Source organism: Oncorhynchus masou, chromosome 23 (assembly GCF_036934945.1).
Source record: "Oncorhynchus masou masou isolate Uvic2021 chromosome 23, UVic_Omas_1.1, whole genome shotgun sequence".
Taxonomy (NCBI): Eukaryota; Metazoa; Chordata; class Actinopteri; order Salmoniformes; family Salmonidae; genus Oncorhynchus; species Oncorhynchus masou.
This window is the reverse complement of record NC_088234.1, coordinates 15,088,474-15,106,801: the sequence shown is the minus strand read 5'-3', so window position 1 is coordinate 15,106,801 and position 18,328 is coordinate 15,088,474. Positions and strand designations below refer to the sequence as shown.

Here is an 18,328-nt window from a genome sequence, read left to right as displayed (position 1 = left end):
AAACTGTTCCTGGATGGTTTGGAGAAGTTGCTCTCTGAGGATGTGTTGGTACCATTCTTTATTCATGGCTGTGTTCTTAGGCAAAATTGTGAGTGAGCCCACTCCCTTGGCTGAGAAGCAACCCCACACATGAATGGTCTCAGGATGCTTTACTGTTGGTAGGTGATGGTAGCGTTCACCTTGTCTTCTCCGGACAAGCTTTTTTCCGGATGCCCCAAACAATAGGAAAGTGGATTCAGAGAAAATGACTTTACCCCAGTCCTCAGCAGTCCAATCCTTGTACCTTTTGCAGAATATCAGTCTGTTTTTCCTGGAGAGAAGTGGCTTCTTTGCTGCCCTTCTTGACACCAGGCCTTCCTCCAAAAGTCTTCACCTCACTGTGCATGGAGATGCACTCACACCTGCCTGCTGCCATTCCTGAGCAAGCTCTGTACGTGTGTCGCCCCGATCCCGCAGCTGAATCAACTTTAAGAGACGGTCCTGGCGCTTGCTGGACTTTCTTGTGCGCCCTGAAGTCTTCTTTTTTTCACCTTTATTTAACTTGGCAAGTCAGTTAAGAACAAATTCTTATTTTCAATGACGGCCTAGGAACAGTGGGGGCAGAACGACAGATTTGTACCTTGTCAGCTCAGGGATTTGAACTTGCAACCTTTCAGTTACTAGTCCAGCTCTCTAACCACTAGGCTACCCTGTCGCACCCAACAATTGAACCGCTCTCCTTGAAGTTCTTGATGATCCGATAAATGGTTGGTTTAGGTGCAAACTTACTGGCAGCAATATCCTTGCCTGTGAAGCCCTTTTTGTGCAAAGCAATGATGACGGCACGTGTTTCCTTGCAGGCAACCATGGTTGACAAAGGAAGTACAATGATTCCAAGCACCACCCTCCTTTTGAAGCTTCCAGTCTGTTATTTGAACTCAATCAGCATGACAGAGTGAACTCCAGACTTGTCCTTGTCAACACTGATATCTGTGTTAACAAAGAGATTCACTGACATGGTGTCAGCTGGTCCTTTTATGGCATGGCTGAAATGCAGTGGAAATGTTTTTTGGGGATTCAGTTCATTTGCATGGATTTTGCAATTAATTGCAATTCATCATAACATTCTGGAGTAAACGCAAATTGACATCATACAAACTGAGGCAGCAGACTTTGTGAAAATTAATATTTATGTCATTCTCAAAACTTTTGGCCATAACATGTCCACTATCTGTCAAAAGTTTTAGAACACCTACTCATTCAAGGGTTTTTCTTTATTTCTTACTATTTTCTACATTGTGTTACGGTTTTCTAGGTGTGAAGGAGAGTCGGACCAAAATGCGGCGTGTAGATTGCGATCCATGTTTAATAAACTGAAGCAACACGAATCCAAATACAAAAACAATAAACGTAACGAAAACCGAAACAGCCTAATACTCGTGCAAACTAATACACAACAGACACTAAGGACAATAGGACAATCACCCACCAAACACTCAAAGAATATGGCTGCCTAAATATGGTTCCCAATCAGAGACAACGATAAACACCTGCCTCTGATTGAGAACCACTTCAGACAGCCATAGACTTATCTAGAACACCCCACTAAGCTACAATCCTAATACAAAGCACACCACATACAAAAACCCATGCCACACCCTGGCCTGACCAAATAAATGAAGAAAAACACAAAATACTTCGACAGGGCGTGACACATTGTAGAATACTAGTGAAGACCTCAAAAATATGATACCCATTTGTGTATTTCCCACCCTGAATCATGGAGGAGGGGGTGTTAGGGGGTGGGGTGCTTTGCTGGTGACAATGTCTGTGATTTATTTAGAATTCAAGGCACACTTAACCAGAACAGCTGCCACAAAATTCTACAGCGATACGCCATCCCATCTGGTTTGGGCTTAGTGGGACAATCATTTGTTTTTCAACAGGACAATGACCCAACACACCTTCAGGCTGTGTAAGGTCTATTTTAACAAGAGGGAAATTGATGGAGTGCTGCATCAGATGACCTGGCCTCCACAATCCCACAACTTCAACCAAATTTAGATGGTTTGTGATGAATCGGGCCGCAGAGTGAAGGTAAAGCAGCCAACTAGTGCTCAGCATATGTGGGAACTCCTTCAAGACTGTTGGAAAAGCATTCCAGGTGAAGCTGGTTCAGCGAATGTCAAGAGTGTGCAAAGCTGTCATCAAGGAAAAGGGTGGCTGTTTGAAGAATCTCAAATATTAAACATATTTTGATTTGTTTAACACTTTTTTGGTTACTACATGATTCCATATGTGTTATTTCATAGTTCTGATGTCTTCAATATAATTCTACCACGTAGAAAATAGTAAAAATAATAATTTCAAAAATCAAATTAGTTGGAGTGTAACTTTATATTTTTATATACAGTTGAAGTCAGAAGTTTACATCCACCTTAACCAAATACATTTAAACTCAGTTTTTCACAATTCCTGATAATTAATCCTAGTATAAAATCACTGTCTTAGGTCAGTTATAATCACCATTTATTGTAAGAATGTGAAATGCCAGAATAATAGTAGAGAGAATGATTTATTTCAGATTTTATTTCTTTCATCACATTCCCAGTGGGTCAGAAGTTAGTATTTGGTAGCATTGCCTTTAAATTGTTTAACTTGGGTCAAATGTTTATGGTATCCTTCCACAAGCGTCCCACAATAAGTTGGGTGAATTTTGGCCCATTCCTCCTGACAGAGCTGGTAGGCCTCCTTGCTTGCACACGCTTTTTCAGTTCTGCCCACAAATGTTATATAGGATTGAGGTCAGGGCTTTGTGATGGCCACTCCAATAACTTGACTTTGTTGTCCTTAAGCCATTTTTCAACAAGTTTGTAAGTATGCTTGGGGTCATTGTCCATTTGGAAGACCGATTTGCAACCAAGCTTTAACTTCCTGACTGATGTCTTGCGATGTTGCTTCAATATATCCACATAATTTTCCTACCTCACAATGCAATCTATTTTGTGAAGTTCTCCATTCCCTCCTGGAAAAAGAACTCCCCCGTTTTCCTCCAAACATAACGATGGTCATTATGGCCAAACAGTTATATTTTTGTTTCATCAGACCAGAGGACATTTCTCCAAAAAGTAGGATCTTTGTCCCCATGTGCAGTTGCAAACCGTAGTCTGGCTTTTTTATGGCAGTTTTGGAGCGATGGCTTCTTCCTTGCTGAGTGGCCTTTCAGGTTATGTCGATTAGGACTCGATTTACTGTGGATATAGATACTTTTGTACCTGTTTCCTCCAGCATCTTCACAAGGTCCTTTGCTGTTGTTCTGGGAACTATTTGCACATTTCGCACCAAAATACGTTTATCTCTAGAATACAGAACTTCATCCTGAGCGGTATGATGGCTGCATGGTCCTATGCTGTTTATACTTGTGTACTATTGTTTGTACAGATGAACATGGTACCTTCAGGCATTTGGAAATTTCCCCCAAGGATGAACCAGACTTGTGGAGGTCTACCATTTTTTCTGAGGTTTTGGCTGATTTCTTTTGATTTTCCCATGATGACAAGCAAAGATGCACTGAATTTGAAGGTAGGCCTTGAAATACATCCACAGGTACACCTCCAATTGACTCAAATGATGTCAATTAGCCTATTAGCTTCTAAAGCCATGACATTATTTTCTTGAATTTTCCAAGCTGTTTAAAGCCACAGTCAACTTAGTGTATGTAAACTTCTGACCCATTGGATTTGTGACACAGTGAATTGTAAGTGAAATAATCTGTCTGTAAACAATTGACTCCCCGTACTTGCTTCTCATCCCCAGCATCGGTCCTTACGGTAATTTTTTAGATATTACTTGTTAGATTTTATTGCACTGTCAGAGCTGGAAACACAATCATTTCGCTACACCCACAATAACATCTGCTAATCACGTGTATGTGACCAATAAACTTTGATTTGATTTGATTGATTGAACTGAATGCCTTGATGCCTGTCAGCCTGCTTTATATAGCAAGCCACGCCCGGTGACTCACTGTTCGTAGGAGTTTTCCATTTTCGTGAATGGGGTGCGTTACCTAATAAACTGTCCGGTAAGTGTATAACTGTTGCAGTGGCCTCAATATTTGGGTCTTCTATAGAGAAAGTCGTAATCTTAAATGAGTCAAGTATAAACTGGGCCCAATAGTGTCCTTTCTTGGCTTTTATCCCTGAATGACAGATTACTGAGCTCAATCTGTAGGTCAACCTCTCATTGAAAACTGCTGGAAGATCAATAAAGCAAAATGGGGATACAGGGTTTTGAATTACAGTGGTGACCTTTGACCTTACACAAGTAACAAAAAGTACAAGAATATCTGGAGTGCCGGTGTAAATTGTTTGTCTACTGAGTACTGCTGCACATTTCACTGCATGTGTGCGGTGCTTCTCCCTTTGTAATCATTTGCTTGAAAATAATGTTGAATCTTTTGTCTTTGTTCGTGGAATGCTAAACATGGACGATTTTAATAAGACAAAGGCCAAGTAATAATCACTTGTATTTCTCACAAATTGCAATTTGGAGAGATGACCAATGATCTATGAATCAGTCCAAGAGGCAAACCTTTGATTTGATTGCGACCAAAGTGTGTTTAAGTAAATCATTGGAAGTCTTTGCATAATTGCGGTGATGTAAACCTATAGCAACATGATTTTCCTAGGATACTACCACAAAAAAAAAAAAACATTTTATTTGCCAGGTCAAGCGATTTGACTTTATGCATTTTTTTGGCACATGTCAGGGCTTGCCTTAGGCTGACTTCAATGTGTAATGGTTAGTCTATTACCATCACCATTAGGTTAATCTATGTCGTTAACAGGTATGCCAGTCCATCATTGTGTACATTGTGTCTTTGTTTACATTTTATTTCCACGCTGGGCGAACAAAGTAAGCAACAACATAAAAGCGTTCAGTCTTTACAACTGATATTCAACAGAACAACAGTAGATTCATTTATTGTTTTGGAATTCATATAACATGCATGACTAAATACATAACACAGTCCCCCTCCAAAACCAACCATATTTGGTTAGTAGAGAGTAGAAACCCTACTGAGTATTTTCCATCCCACTTTAGCTGAAACAGTTAGAAAAGCTTTCTCTCTTCAAGTCAATATGCATCCCATGTAAAGTATATTACATTGTATTGCATTGGAGGCTCTGGATTGGTGGACAAGGAAGTGCTGCTGGGTATGTATGACACAGCCCCCTCTAAAACGACACATATTTGGTTAGTTAGACCCCACTCAGTTCTCTTTATACTACAGTCCCATTTTCTCAACATACCAGTGTTCAATTTCATTTTTTTCATTATTGGCCTTAAAACATGTTTTTAAAACCATATTTTTTAAATTTGTTTTCTCAAATGACTTATTGCATTCACTTGTTGGCACAATAAACGTGTCCATTAATTAACATGCAATATAATTTGAATGAGTTATCCACATTGCAATGTTTTGAATTGTGGGCTTTTATTTTTGAAGGATTCCTTATTAGCATACAAAGTAACATCATCGTTTGTGCTGCTGCCAGAATACCAGTAGGAAAAGGCGTTTCCATCCACGATCCGGCAAGACTGTGTAGTTTATCCTACTAACAACCTGACGGACGGATCAAACTTGCCTGGACCAAAAAACAACAACGCATTTATCCACACTAGCTAATATAATTTCAACATAAGAATTGCTTTTGTAATCGCTTTTATAAATTTAGGCTATACAATAAAATCCATTACAAGACAGCGGTCTACAGCTAACAACATCCTAAACCAACTACATTCTGGATAGAGGAGCTGACTGAGGAAGAGTACTTTGCAGCAAGATTGTACGCGTGTACATCAAATATAAATCACATTTTAATAAAGTTTTGTGATAGAAGTGAACACTTTCTCTTACGCACAAACACAGATCATCTCTCTCGCTTCGCTGACTCATAGACTCCACAGAAACCAGGGTAAGTCACCAAGTCTTTTCGTTTCTGTCTTCACTCATTCGTTTTGATGTTATAATAATGTTGGTGTTATATATTGTATTGTGTGCTAATGTGTTCGGCTGTAGTTTTGCTTGTGGAACTTTGTCATGATCAAATAATCAATAATCAATCATTGGACTTGCTGTAAACTATAGCCTATCGTCATGTTTGCACCATCGGTGTGCATTCCCACACACAATGGACCATAAACCATGATACTTCCATAATGGTGTGTTTCAAAACGCTTGACATGGTTCATTTTCAATTTGTTTTCGTTGTTTTTTTGTCTGGGATGATGACCCATTTCCCAACAAGTTAACAATGCCGGTAATTTTCCTTGGTTTAAATGATGGCAGGTTACTCGGAAGAGAAACCGGCTTGAATGAACCGGTTTACATGGACCTGACGGTTGAACCGTTAAAGGAGACGGCCCTATCCTCCAACTAAGGACCATTTAATTGAGTTAATTTATGGATTAGTCGTTGTGATGATATTGTGTAGGCTGTCACTCCTGCTTTCTACACATTGTTGCGCAGACAAGGTTAACCTCTTCAAATAAAATAAAATGTTATTTGTCACATACACATATATAGCAGATGTTATTGAGGGTGTAGAGAAATGCTTGTGTTCATAACTCCAACAGTGCAGTAGTATCAAATCCCATCCTTTAATAATAAAATGATTTTTATTTTAACATCGAATGGCAACCCATACATCTGGAACGTTCTATGATGTTCAATATCGGACGATAATAATCGATATTAAAATAACAACCTCTGATCTAGTTCGTGTCAGTTGGTGTTCATCGGTGCCTCGTGAGTAGGAATGAATGGGGGAAAATGTCGAGCCTACATCATTCTTAATCCCGAGTGTTGCGCGAGTCCAGCATCACCATGCACGAATGTGTGCACGACTCGCGAGTGAGAAATTGTGGGGGGGGGGGGGTGAATGACTGCTTGCTGAATGACTACTGTTGGGCTATACTGTAATGAATAAGGATGATTATTGAGACAATAGTGTTATTACTAACATTACTGTAATGAAATGATAACAACATTATTAGGTGGTTAATTAGTACTAATGCATTACGAATGTATTATCATCAAGATATCATTTTTGGTCGATTTCATGCTCATTTCTGTCAGTGATTTGGTGCACAGTGTTTATATTTTCCTTGCACTACTAGGCTACAGAGCTGCTGCCATATAGGTAGCATCTCAGAGTAGGACTGCTGATCTGGAATCAGTTTATCATTTTAGCTCAGGTTGGCGGGGGGGGTGTGATCCTAGATCTGCAATGCTACTCGGAGACACTTGATGCAACATACGGCTCCTGATCCTCCCTACAGTAAGTGTAGTGATCCAGACTGAACCATTCTGTACAAGAATTAGCCAAACAAGGTGGAATAAGCTGTAAACATGGTTAAGCAAAGGATGACAGCTGTCACTGCATTTCCCGTCACTGCATTTCCTGTCACTGCATTTCCTGCCATTGCTTTTCCTCTCAAAAGTGACATTCCAAATATACCAAGTACACTTCCACTAGTTTGACTAATGATATGTATGTGCACAATACTTGTGTACAAAAAAGTGTGCAGATAAACTCCTAAAATAATATCTGTTGTAGGCTACCTTAACACGTCGTGTCAAATGTGTTATACGTCTGTTGTACCTGAGTGTGTGTACTAGGCCAATGATATTTGGTTAAAAGCACATATTTGGTAACAGGCAATATTTATATTGTCCAAGGTCATTCTGTGACAGGGTATAACACTTAAACTGTCACAGCAAAGAAAGTTCTCCTCTGATCTGTGCTATTAGAAAAGGACCAGTTGTTTTTGTGTTTAATGTTTTTAAATGTCTTCCTGAAACTCCTTTTAGTTGACTCAGAGACTGCTGCAAACACTCGACCACTAACATTCCCACAGACACAGACAGGAAGTAGCCAAGGGGAAGCACATTTCTGCTGCACTGGCCATTTTTGTCCACCGAGCAAAAACACTGAAATCAATAGATCAAATGGGAGCACACTGCCCAGCCTGGCAGAGAGAGATAGAGACAGAGAGAGAGACAGACAGACAGACAGACAGACAGACAGACAGACAGACAGACAGACAGACAGACAGACAGACAGACAGACAGACAGACAGACAGACAGACAGACAGACAGACAGACAGACAGACAGACAGACAGACAGAGAGAGAGAGAGAGGGGGGGGGGGGCAGAGGATCATTCAACCAGAAAGCTGACTCAATGTCACATATCTACCACCACATCCAGGAGACACACCCTGTTGTTATTTTGGCTTTACGGATCAGAGCAGAACTTTCTGTACTGTGACCATTGAGAATTTTCTGACTGACTCACTTCACTTGTGGATTAAGGAATTCCCCACTCTCTTCCAGAAAGAAAGGACTCTATAAATGAAATGCTTTGTCATGATATGATTTAAGATACAGCAGTGTTTCTGTATTGGTGTTGGCAGTCTCTGCACATATGTTTTGTTTCCGACAGACAGTAAGGGAGTTGGGATGTGCTCGTGACAATGCACAGTATCCGTTATAGCTCTGGGATGTTAACACGTTCATCTCACTCTGCCAGATGAAGAGGAAGCTCTGTCTCAAAGGGATCCTCCTGTTGGGTCCTGTGTTACATCATTTCTTCCTGTGTTACATCATTTTTTCCTGTGTTACATCATTGAGCTGTAACTGTTTATATTGCGTTGAACTCTGGAGAGAATTTTGGAATTGGAAATCTCCCCAAAATCTTTCAAACCATGATTCCATTCTGGAACAGATTTGGATCCAGATTTATTGTGATTCAGTCACACACAAATGTACACAGAAACACACACGCTCACACACATGTGCAGGCAGACACACACACACACACGGGGACACACATGCGTACACACACACACACCATCAAATTTACATCCTTGACTGGCACAGAGGAGCACAACAACCCAAACATTAATGGAAGTCTTTCACTTTAGCCTAATAGAAGTGGAACTAATCAAATGTGAAGCAACGGAGAGACCTTGCATTTTGTGTGGTGTGTGTGTGTGTGTGTGTGTGTGTGTGTGTGTGTGTGTGTGTGTGTGTGTGTGTGTGTGTGTGTGTTTGGTATGAGGTATTTTCTGAAGGTTTCTTGAGATAGCTGCAATGAAATAGCAGCATTACTGTACTGTATATTCCATCGTCATTGGCAACTATGCTAAATTAGTAGTAGTACTGTCCTCTCTGGCTGAACACCAATGTTTCACATGGCATCTATTGAGTGTTTCTGACTGTGGGCGTATAATATGTGTAATAATATATAATATGTGTTTGTTTGTTTTGTCACCACAGTCTGTTGATGGAGACATGTAGCTCAGTCTCATTGTGTTATATCATGAGTTTGGATAAAGTGTTTTTATTCTGTAAAGCCAGTTAATAATTGGTTAGTACAACACGTGTGCAGAAGGGTCAGTGTATATGCCAAGAGCTCAATCTGGCAGTTTATCAACAGCTGCTGTTTGCCTGTTACACTGGAAATTCAACACTACTGTGAAAATATGCAGAAGGTAGGGCAATGCACACACACACACACACACACACACACACACACACACACACACACACACACACACACACACACACACACACACACACACACACACACACACACACACACACACACACACACACCCCTCTGGACTGCAGCCAGCCCCAGTGAACAGAGCATTACAGACCCCTTTATCTGTGTGTGTAATGCTCACATCCGGACCAAGGCCTGCTGTGTGTGTGTGTGTGTGTGTGTGTGTGTGTGTGTGTGTGTGTGTGTGTGTGTGTGTGTGTGTGTGTGTGTGTGTGTGTGTGTGTGTGTGTGTGAGAGAGAGAGAGAGAGGGCGAGAGAGAGAGAGAGAGAGAGAAGCAGAATAGAAGGAAAATGAATGAGGAAATGCTACAGGATGCAATGACCTTTTCCCACTAGCGCACCAGGGTCACAGCTGCAACACACACACACACACACACACACACACACACACACACACACACACACACACACACACACACACACACACACACACACACACACACACACACACACACACACACACACACACACACACACAGCCTACTTCCCATTGAATGTAGGCCAAAATCCTGATTATAGTCAACAGCCCAACTGCATCATGGGAGGAAAGTAGCTTCCGTTTTGTATCTGCATTTATATATTTGGCTAGGAATTTGTTCTTAACTGACTTGCCTAGTTAAATAAAGGTTAAATAAAATAAACAAACAATCAAATAAACCAATGAAGCAGGAGGAAGATAAGGACAGGCTGTTGGCATGGAAACGTTATATTATTATCCACTGTTTGCTTTAATGACAACACCCAAAGCCTCTTACTCTAACTGCCCTAGTGGTGGAAACGAAAGAGGGAGAAACACCTGTTAGTGAAGCCTTTGACTTTCACCCATGTTGTTTTTCACATGGACTCTGAGTCAGCTGTAACATGTTGCAGAACAAGTGATGTCAGGTTATTTACTGTAAGACCTGATGCCAGTTCAGGTTTCAGGTGTCAGCTGGTGGTTGTACAATGATATCCTGTATAATGTTCTGTGTCCAACAGATCCAGGGTTGCTTTTGATTCTCAGATCCTAATGGGAAAACTGATCCTACAGTACATCTGTTAATGGCAAGTACAGCCTGCAGCGTCACGTTGCTTCACTTTCCTTTCAGAAGGGAAGGGGAGTAACAGGGAGGGAGGGGTGGAGGAGGGAGGGAGAGGGGAAGCAGAACATTTTTCAGAAGGGAAGGGGAGTAACAGGGAGGGAGGGATGGAGGAGGGAGGGAGAGATGGAGGAGGGAGGGAGAGGGGAAGCAGGACATCTTTTCAGAAGGGAAGGGGAGTATAACAGGGAGGGAGAGATGGAGGAGGGAGGGAGAGATGGAGGAGGGAGGGAGAGGGGAAGCATGACATCTTTTCAGAAGGGAAGGGGAGTAACAGGGAGGGAGAGGGGAGGGAGGGAGAGGGGAAGCAGGACATCTTTTCAGAAGGGAAGGTGAGTAACAGGGAGGGAGAGATGGAGGAGGGAGGGAGGGGGGAATGAGGACATCTTTTCAGAAGGGAAGGGGAGTAACAGGGAGGGAGGGATGGAGGAGGGAGGGAGAGGGGAATGAGGACATCTTTTCAGAAGTGAAGTGGAGTAACAGGGAGGGAGGGATGGAGGAGGGAGGGAGAGATGGAGGAGGGAGGGAGGGGGGAATGAGGACATCTTTTCAGAAGGGAAGGGGAGTAACAGGGAGGGAGGGATGGAGGAGGGAGGGAGAGGGGAAGGAGGACATCTTTTCAGAAGGGAAGGGGAGTAACAGGGAGGGAGGGATGGAGGAGGGAGGGAGAGATGGAGGAGGGAGGGAGAGGGGAAGCAGGACATCTTTTCAGAAGGGAAGGGGAGTAACAGGGAGGGAGGGATGGAGGAGGGAGGGAGAGATGGAGGAGGGAGGGAGAGGGGAAGCAGGACATCTTTTCAGAAGGGAAGGGGAGTATCAGGGAGGGAGGGATGGAGGAGGGAGGGAGAGATGGAGGAGGGAGGGAGAGGGGAAGGAGGACATCTTTTCAGAAGGGAAGGGGAGTATCAGGGAGGGAGGGATGGAGGAGGGAGGGAGAGGGGAAGGAGGAGTGTATCTGAGTCATCTACAGTTACAGACATCATCGGAGAACAGAGGGAGGGGCGGACGAGAGGAGAGGAGAAGAGAGAAGAAGGGACGAGAGGAGAGAGGAGGAAGTTATCATTCATGGCATCCATTACCTAAGAGGGTTTAGTGTCACTCAGATCTGATGATGTCAGTGTGGGGGCTGCTAGGTGACCTCAAATCATCTTCCATTCTATCTAGTTTATATCTATACCTTAATAGTTGTATTTGAGCTACTGACCTCCTTCCCTCTTCTATCTGATGTATATCTATTCTATAATAGCTCAAACCCATACTTAGCGTTACCGTCTGTGTTTAACCTAGCAGTATGGCGCAGAGATAAACACTTAATTAGAGTATGACTTTACTCCCAAGCAGAAGCATGGCTGTGTGACTCAACACTTTACAGCATGATTCACAGGAGTGTGTGTGTGTGTGTGTGTGTGTGTGTGTGTGTGTGTGTGTGTGTGTGTGTGTGTGTGTGCGCACGTGAGTCTGTGCGTGGGTGCACTTTGTTCTTTCCATTAGTGGAATCAGCAGCATGGATGTAGGAGGAGAAGGGGGGCGCAATATGATTCAGAGAAAATGAAACTCAGTCAATCATCCAATCATCGTCCTCCTGCGCGTGCGTTCCTTCTATAGGAGATGAGACATTTATTAAATGACGTCCCAGCTAGCACATAACATTCTGAGAACCATATGTTTCTTAGAGGTTGGTGAGAGTGTTGTTGTCTTATAGTTATTTTGCATACAACATTCTGGGAAGGGTGCAGTTCTGGCAGGTATCCTAGATGTTAGAGCGTTGGGCCAGTAACTGAAAGGTTGCTGGTTTGAATATCCAAGCCGACAAGGTGACAAATCTGCCAATGTTCCCCTGAGCAAGGCACCTGACCCTAATTTCCTCCAGAGGAACCATACTGTTATGGCTGACCTTGTAAAACCACACATTTTACTGCACCTGGTATATATGAAAATAAAATAAATACGTAATAAAATATGGATAGTTGCTTGGCTTTGGAACATTCTCAGCACATTTGAGGAACTTGACAAAAACACGTTCATACAGGTTTACTCTCACTTTTATTTAAAGTGATGTTCTCAAATTATTCCAAAAACGTTAAACAATGTTCTTCGTTGGGAATTTACTTCATCATAATGTTCCCTACAGCTTTACCCATGGTTCTATTTTACCCTGTAGTTCATGGTTCTATTTAAAGTCATGTTCTCAAATTGTTCCAAGAATGTTAAGAAACAATGTACTTCTGTGGGAATGTCAGTACTTCATCATAATATTTCCTACAGGTTTCCTCATGGTTCTATTTAAAATGGCAATCCATCACTTTCTTTATTCTACAGAACACAGAAGAGTGCATGATCAGTTTCATAGAGAATTCCATCACAGGCCTTGAGCAAAAAGCAGGTGGGTGCCTTTGACAGCCAAAGATCAACTCCAGAGGCCATGGCCAGGGTTTCACCATCCCAGTCATCCGGATTGTCCCTCATAATCCAGAACAGCACATTGGTAAAGGTAGATGGTCTGCACCAGCCTGGAGGTTGTTCCATCTGGTTGGCACGGCCCTCAGTAGAGTCGGCTGCTAGCAGTGCAGCCACAGAGCCAGTCTTACCATTGATAACACTCAGACTTAAATTGTTGTGCTATTTTAAATCACTTTTGATGTAGGTCCCTAAACTCAGGTATTCTTCTTCCATGCCTTATCACCACAGTTTTCACGAGAAAATCCCACTTTGAAAACTGTTTGAGATGCAACACGTAAGCCATACCGATCAGCTGACTTTTATCTAGCAGTAAAACGAACGTAAAGTAACCACCAAAAGGCAGCAGATGACGTATGGCGTCTATAGGCAGGGCTGAACTCTATCCCTTTACTTTTTTAACGTCAATGTATCATTTGAGTGCAATGAAAATGAATGGGACATACCGTAAAACTACAATTAAACGCAGCCTCAAATAGGCGCCTGTCCCTTTTAATAGCCGGGCAATAGCAAAAAGTTCAGCAAATAAACATCTGTTTCAAATAAACGCTGGGTTACAATTAATTGTTTACGAGGTTACCATGAATAATCATTAATTGTTGATGAGGTTTAATGTTTGATTTGTTACTTTAAATAACTCAGTAATGATTTTTTAAATGATGTCAATCTTCAAATGATGGACATTATCGAACAAAACAAATATTTATTGTGGAACTGGGTTTCCTGGGAGTGCATTCTGATGAAGATCATCAAAGGTAAGTGAATATTTATAATGTTATTTCTGACTTCTGTTGACTGCACAATATGGCGGATATTTATTTGGCTTGTTGGGTCTCTGAGCGCCGTACTCAGATTATTTGCTTTTTCCGTAAAGCTTTTTTGAAATCTGACACAGAGGTTACATTAAAGAGAAGTATATCTAAAGTTCCATGCATACCAATTGTATTGTGGCTCTCTGCAAAATCACCGGATGTTTTTGGAACTACTGAACATAACGTGCCCTTGTAAACTCAGATTTTTTTTATAGAAATATGAACTTTATCAAACAAAACATACATGTATTGTGTAACATGAAGTCCTATGAGTGTCATCTGATGAAGATCATCAAAAGTTAGTGATTCATTCTATCTCTATTTCTGATTTTTGTGACTCCTCTCTTTGGCTGGAAAAATGGCTGTGTTTTTCTGTGACTTGGCTCTGACCTAACATAATTGTTTGTGGCACTGTCGCTGGAAAGCCTATTTGAAACCGGACACTGTGGTGGGATTAACAAGAAGTGTATCTTTAAAATGGTGTGAAATACTTGTATGTCTGAGGAATTTTAGTTATGAGATTTCTGTTGTTTTGAATTTGGCGCCCTTCACTTTCACTGGCTGTTGTCATATCAATCCCGTTTGGGGGATCTCAGCCCAAAGAAGTTTTTACTATGCAAATGAGCAAAGGTTGTCTGCATTGAGGAAATAGACACCTGGCTCAAATAGAAGCCTGTCTCTTATAAGTGCCTGTTGTTTTTAGTGATTTAAGAAAATAAATGCCTGTGCTATTAATAGATGTTTTACTGTATTGACACATGAAAGGCATCGTAGCTCTGTGCCTTTTGACGTCCATGAGCTGGCAGTATAAGGGAGAAACACGCATGTGCAATGGCTTGCATTGAGTTTTAAAGGTGAGAAAGGCCCACGCCGAGTCTGTGTTTCCGCTGGCCTCCTTGCACATTTTGTACCAGAGCACCGCAAGTTTTAGAAGTACTAGTTCAGAAATCAAGGACATTCAGAGACTTGTTCCGAAGCCACTCCTATGTTGACTTGGCTGTGTGCTTAGGGTCGTTGTCATGTTGGAAGGTGAACATTTACTCCAGTATGAGGTCCTGAGCGCTCTGGAGCAGGTTTTCATCAAGGACCTCTCTGTACTTTGCTCTGTTCATCTTTCCCTTGATCCTGACTAGTCTCCCAGTCCCTGTCACTGAAAAACATCCCCACAGCACGATGCTGCCACCACCTTGCTTCACCGTAGTGAACGAGATAATCTTGTTTCTTATGGTCTGAGAGTCCTTTAGGTGCCTTTTGGCAAACTCCAAGTGGGCTGTCATGTGCCTTTTACTGAGGAGTGGCTTTCGTCTGGCCATTCTACCACATAGACCTGATTGGTGGAGTGCTGCAGAGATGGTTTTCCTTCTGGAATATTCTTTCATCTCCACAGAGGAACTCTGGAGCTCTGTCAGAATGACCATTGGGTTCTTGGTCCCCTCCATGACCAAGGCCCTTCCCCATATTGCTCAGTTTGGCCAGGTGGCCAGCTCTAGGAAGAGTCTTGGTGGTTCCAAACTTCTTCAATTTAAGAATGATGGAGGCCACTGTGTTCTTGGGGACCTTCAATGCTGCAGAAATGTTTTGATACCCTTCCCCAGATCTGTGCATCGGCACAATCCTGTCTCGGATCACTACGGACAATTCCTTCGACCTCATGGCCTGGTTTTTGCTCTGATATGCACTGTCAACTGTGGGACCTGATATAGACAGGTGTGTGCCTTTCCAAATCATGTCCAAACAATTTAATTCACCACAGGTGGACTCCAATCAAGTAGGATCAATGGAAAAAGAATGCACCTGAGCTCAATTTCCAGTCTAATATCCAAGTGTCTGAATACTTCTGTAAATATGTCACGTCTGCTTTCGCTCTGTCTCGCTGGCACTCGAGGTCACCAGGCTGCTCATCATTACGAACACCTGTCACCATCGTTACTCGCACCACACCTGGTCTCCATCACGTCATTGATTGCCTCACCTATATCTGTCACTTTCCCAGTTTCATTCCCATGTCTGCATTGATGTTGTTTTGTTTCTCTTGTCCAGATGCTGTTTTTTTGGTTTCATGTCTATTTATTATTAAATCCTCACCCTGTACTTGCTTCCTGTCTCCCAGCATCTGTATTTAAGGAACCATTGCAAAATAAGAAAATTCATTTTTTTATACGAACATTTCTGAAACCCTGTTTTTGCTTTGTCATTATGGGGTATTGTGTGTAAATTAACGAGGAACATTTTTTAATTAATCCATTTTAGAATAAGGCTATAACGACACAAAATGAGGAAAAAGTGAAGGGGTCTGACTAGTACCAATCAAAAATTTGCTCACAGCTACTCATTCCAGGGTTTTTCTGTATTTTTTTACTATTTTCTACATAGTAGAATAATAGGGAAGAAATCAAAACTAGGAAATAACTAACACATGTGAAATCATGTAGTAACCAAAAAAGGGACAGCTTTGCACACTCTTGGCATTCTCTTAACCAGCTTCATGAAGTAGTCACCTGGAATGTATTTCAATTAACAGGTGTGCCTTGTTAAAAGTTAATCCTTGTTAATGTGTTTGAGCCAATCAGTTGTGTTGTGACAAGTTAGGGGTGGTATACAAAATATAGCTCTATTTGTTAAAAGACCAAGTCCATATTATGGCAAGAACAGCTCAAATAAGCAAACAGAAACGAATGTCCATCATTACTTTAAGACATGAAGGTCAATCAATCTGGAAAATTTAAAGAACTTTGAAAGTTTGTTCAAGTGCAGTCGAAAACCATCAAGTGCTATGATGAAACGGCTCTCATGAGGACCGCCACAGGAAAGGAAGACCCAGAGTTACCTCTGCTACAGAGGATGAATTAATTAGAGTTAACAGCCTCAGAAAGTGCAGCCCAAATAAATGCTTCACAGAGTAACAGACACATCTCAACATTAACTGTTCAGAGGAGACTGTATGAATCAAGCCTTCTTGGTCGAATTGCTGCAAAGAAACCACTACTAAAGCACACTAATAATAAGAAGAGACTTGTTTGGGCCAAGAAACACGAGCAATGGACATTAGACTTGTGGAAATCTGTTCTTTGGTTTGATGAGTCCAATTTCAAGATTTTTGGTTCCAACCGCGTGTCTTTGTGAGATGCAGAGTAGGTGAACGGATGATCTCCGCATGTGTGATTCCCACCGTGAAGCATGGAGGAGGAGGTGTGATGGTGTGGGGGTACTTTGCTGGTGACACTGTCTCTGATTTATTTAGAATTCAAGGCACACTATACTAGCATGGCTACCACAGCATTCTGCAGCAATAATTCAACCCATCTGTTTTGCGCTTAGTGGGACTATTATTTATTTTTCAACAGGACAATGACACAAAACACCTCCAGGACGTCTAAGGGCTATTTGACCAAGCAGGATAGTAATGGAGTGATGTATCAGATGACCTGGATTCCACAATCACCCGACCTCAACCTAATTGAGATGGTTTAGGATGAGTTGGACCGCAGAGTTAAGGAAAAGGAGCCAACAAGTGCCCAGCGTATGTGGGAACTCCTTCAAGACTGTTGGAAAGCATTCCAGGTGAAGCTGGTTGAGAGAATGCCATGAGTGTGTAAAGCTGCCATCAAGGCAAAGGCTGGCTACTTTGAAGAATTTAAAATCTAAACTATTTTGATTTGTTTAACACTTTCTTGGTTACTACATGATTCCATATGTGTTATTTCATAGTTTTGGTTTCTTCACTATTATTCTGCAATGTGGAAAATAGTAAAAATAAAGAAAAACCTGAGTAGGTGTGTCCTAACTTTTAACTGTTACTGTTTTTAAAATATTTTTTTGCCAGTCCCTAAACTACATTTATCAGGACAATGCTGTACTTTGACTTGGGTTGGGTCATTTTCAGAACAGTGATGAAGTTAATATTTAGTTACCAACTCTTCAAGTAACTCCACACATTTCAACTGACTATTCCGTTCCTATGGACATCGTCAGATTCACTGTAGGAAGAGCATAATGGACACATACTCGATTAAGGAGAGAGTATTTCGGTATTGAGTACTGCACTGTTGGGTAGGACTTGCAAGTTAAGTATTTCACTGTACTTGTGCATGTGACACATAAAACGTGAGTGGAGGTAGAGATAGGTGGAGAAAGAAAGAGAGGGAGAATGAAGGAAGAGACACGGAGAAGGGGAGGAGAGTGCTTCAATTCACACACGAGATCTACAAATGACATTAAACTACAAATGAATGTACATATATTTTAGTTATATCTCCTGTTTTTTTAATATATTTTTTTACTGTTTGCCATATCAATGTTTTCTGTCAGAGTTGTGAACATGGATCTGTACCCATCTTCTGATGTATCGATGCAAGTAGTCGGA

General features: G+C 41.6%; 1 protein-coding gene across 1 annotated transcript in view; it reads left to right on the top strand.

Annotated features, from left to right (window-relative positions):
- Positions 1–5,541: 5,541 nt before the first annotated feature.
- Positions 5,542–18,328, top strand: part of LOC135510393 (astrocytic phosphoprotein PEA-15-like) — a 44,300-nt gene continuing 31,513 nt past the window's right edge. Inside the window, exon 1 of the mRNA XM_064931275.1 lies at positions 5,542–5,960. The gene's annotated coding sequence lies outside the window, so the exon portion shown is untranslated. The remainder of the gene's footprint in view (positions 5,961–18,328) is intronic.